Source organism: Athene cunicularia (assembly GCF_003259725.1).
Source record: "Athene cunicularia isolate RWA chromosome 15 unlocalized genomic scaffold, athCun1 chr15_part1, whole genome shotgun sequence".
NCBI lineage: Eukaryota > Metazoa > Chordata > Aves > Strigiformes > Strigidae > Athene > Athene cunicularia.
In genome coordinates, this window is record NW_020799121.1 from 10,828,502 (window position 1) to 10,832,496 (window position 3,995).

Genomic DNA, 3,995 nt, shown 5'->3' on the forward strand with positions numbered 1-3,995 from the left:
AAGCCGCGTCCCGTGGCTCCCACCCACCCGCGAGGGCTGAGCGCGGCGCTCAGGGTGGCGGGACCCGTCTGGGGAGGGGACGGTCGCGCCAGGTGTCCCTGGTCAGAGGGCACCTGAGTACAGAGCCAAGCTCCCGGCCAGCGCCAATAGGTTTGGGTCTCTTGCCCCCGCCTCCTCTCTTGGTACAGGTTTTCATTAAACGGTCACAGAGATGACCTCCTACTGCAAGCCTTGAACCGTTGGTCGTGCGAGGCACCTCCTGAGGAGGACAGCAGGGGAAGGTTGTATCAGCTGCGGTCCCCTGAGGCAGCTCCTCAGCCACGCCACAGTCACCACGTGTCTCTCAGGATGGAAGTGGTTCATAGTCAGTGCAGGAGTGAAGAAAAAAACTAATTGTGGATCAGATGCCAGCAACCAGAAAGGCCAGAGGAATGTGCTAGTCCAAAGAACAAGGCAACAGGACGGTCAAAGACCACACTAAACGTCAGGAAGGCCGTATGAGGAACCAGAGCCAAAGGTGGCTAAAACCAGGGGAAAGCTCATGAAGAACCTTAGCTTCTGCAGCATCAGGACAAACCCAGAGTTACAAGAAAGCAAGGAGGAGAAAAAGTAAGAGCCCAAACCCAGGGCGAAGTAAACTGCGTCCCAAACTATCAAGGCAGTCTACAGGATAAACCCCAATTACAGTCAGAAACACAGTGATCAGCTAAAATCGGACGGGTGGGGCTGCAGCACTGAGAGGCCAGATTAGGGATTCTGCTGGGACATTGATAGGGGCCGGGTGCCTGACTGTAGATATCCATGGCCTTGAGTTCAACATTTTGCAAAAACATGGAGAATGCATGCAGCACATCTGCAGCCATATGACATAGGAGAAGGAGGGTTTGATCTACCAGAAAACTCTCTTTTTTGCTTGTATGCTTATAACCTGGTCTGGTTCCCTGATGTAATTCACCACAAGGCCACACGATGCTTGTGTTTCCCCAAGGCTGTAGAATCTGCCAGGGAAGGGCGGGCTCCAAACTGTTTATTGTGGCTTAAATTACTCTGCAGATCTCAACGTCAGAGGGAGTAAAATATGCCACATACAGAGAAAGGTTCTTAAATTTAATAATTTTTAAAATAGGAGTTCTTCAAATAACTTGTGTAGATCTCTGAGGATGACAGGTATTCAGGAATTGAGGGTTTAGAAGTGATAAAAGATATATATTGGACTGTGTTCTGGCAAACTAAGTGTTTTGGTACACTGGCTCGTGTTTTACTCATGGATATTCATGCTGCAGAGTTATGTTCAACTATGCATCTTACGGAGTTATCACTTAGAAAAAATTCAGCACAACACTGCAGACCATTTTAAACTCCACCCAAACCAAAAAAGATGGCTACAACTTAGAAGAGACACAAATCCTGCATGAACGCTAAAAATAGAATAAATGCTAATTTAAGGAATATTTTCATCACCATTTTAGACAGCGTTTCTGGCATGAAATCCCAGCCCCACTGAATTTTAGAGGGCTTTTGTCAATCCAGCCAGGATTCCAGCTTTGAAGTTAGTTTCACTGTAAGTGAAACTAATATGAAGCACATTTGGGCTACCGAGGGCACTTACCACCCTCAAATCTAGCACCAGCCACCCCTGTTAGTCACTGCTGCCCAATTTCAGTCTAACAGACAGACTGCATGAAGTTAATGCAGCTGCATTTCACCTTCCTAACACATTGCTACTCTAATACTTTCCCAGCAGACCCTCCTTCTGGTTTCAAGATCTACACACAACAGAGCTCTTTCAGCTGCACTGCGCCAAGAAAGGTTGGCAGTGTGTGAGTGCCAACCAAGGAACACACCTTTCCTTCTTTCTGCAGCCCTGTACCTAAACCAGCCTATGTAACACAAAACAGGGACATTTCTTAGTTGCATGGCCTAAACCAGAAGGTGTGATGATGCTCAGAAAGTCATTTTTTGGGTTAAAAGGAAGCTGTGGTTTTGAGATCTGCATGAGATACCTAATTACAAATGGCTTGGCCACTGTAACTTTTCACCACTGCTAGCTCTAAAACCAGACAATAGCTATCCAGCACATTTAGTGTGTAACACAAAAAAGACAAAAATGCAAACATCAAAGTAAGACAAGGCCTGCTCCATGAGACAAATGAGGAAACTTAACAAGTCATCTGAGAAATAAGAATGAAGTAAACATTCAAAGAGGTCTTAACATTTTATGACTATTTATGGTAACTCTGATTTTTATGCTATATAGGCCTTGACTGAAAAAATTAAAAGTCTGCAAGTCTTTGCAGCATTGTGTCTTCAAAGATACCTATATGCACTAATGTATCACTGTATACACATATATGCATTCATTGTATTCAAAGAAAGGGTCATGATGTATCTTAATAAAGCTTTAAATACACTGTAGCTAAGTGTCTTGTTTGGAAGAAAATTAAAAAACCACCTTTCTGAAGCTGCTATACTTCCAGAGAGAATGTTCAGGTTACTGCAGTAGCTTTGAAATGTTAGTGAAAGTACCTACTTCTCAACACCTGAATATTTACATAACATTTTATAAAGTGCATTTCAAATACTATTCAGCATTGCAAGGTGTTTGTAACTTGTTGGGTAGGCCAATATAAAAATCTCACCTCATTCACGAAGGTGAATTATAAAGGGTCTAAAATGTGGTATCTGCATATATTAAAACACACAATAATGCAGTGTGCTTAATTACTTTGTAGTCTGTAGCAAGTATTACTAGGCCCTTTAGAAAATGTAATCACCATTGACATGATTACTATATTAAGCTGGGCAAAGCCGAAATGTAATTTTTTAAATTACAGAATCAGTCATGTTACAGTAGTTCACAAAAAAGAGATCTCTGTACAGCGAGTTGCAATTTCCTCATTGTCCTTTGTCATGAAATTTAACAGTTAAGAGAGCAAATATAGTTAATGAGTCATTTTTATGGCATGTTATTTACAAAGGCCCATCATTAAATTCATATATTTACTTTTATAAGCATTGCTTGCTCAATTACCAACGCTGTTCCAAAAATTTGAAGTCATTCCTAGATGTTGGGTGTAACTACGATGTCAGCCAATTTACCTTTTTCATTGAAAGCACACAACCAGAAGTATCTTTCCCACTTTGTTCTGGCCAACAATATGACTTTAAGATGTGCTGTTGAAGACAGTTACGTATTTCCACAGTCTTTACCTCAACGTACATGATGGTGGAACAAATGAACGTCTTAGGGCTCTAATCTTGCAACCACTAAGGTGTATGTTCTCATTTTAATCATGCACTTTGCTCCATTCAAATCAGCCTTCATGCTCTGCATGTACTTATGACGTGTTCTTACTGCAGAAACATCTCAAAGTTGGCTTCAGAGGTACAACACAGCCAGCGGGTGCTCTCCCATCCTGCTGGGCCAGTCGTCCGGGTGCAGCTCCCAGGGGAATTTACCACAGCCTAACACGGACAAAAAAAAACCCAAACCAAAACAAACAACAAACGAAAACCAAAAAGCAATTTCAAATTAGATTCACGTTTTTTTCTGCAGGATGCCCATTTTACGGGGACAATCCTCGCTTTTGCTTTTCTAACTGAGAAGCAAAGTAGGGGAACAAGCCGCGTTTTAACTTGGCTGTCATTGTTCTCGCTAGATAAACCTAAGGAGAAAATGAGAGCTCTCGTGGAAGCCAGTGCTGAATCTGTGTCGGCAATAGTCACACAGCTCCAGCTAATGCCTAAAATATAATTCCCAGCCTGAACCAACGCACGAAGTAACCATCAAATGCATTTTCTCTGCTTGCAGCCTCCCCCCCCGCCTAGCAGCCTAAAGAAAGCGGCGAGGCAAAACCTGGGGGAGAAAGCTGCCGCCTCCCTTGCCCGCCGAAGCTCCGCACGCCCGGCGGGTAACGCAGCCCCGGCGCGGAGGAGACGCCCCGCTCGGCCCGGCCGGGCCCCTCCCGCGCCCGCCCCGCAGCTTCCGGCCCGCC

General features: G+C 44.2%; 1 protein-coding gene across 1 annotated transcript in view; it reads left to right on the forward strand.

The window, feature by feature from the left end:
- Window positions 1-3,995, forward strand: part of SLC15A4 (solute carrier family 15 member 4) — a 36,245-nt gene that overhangs the window by 1,942 nt on the left and 30,308 nt on the right. The window lies entirely within an intron of this gene.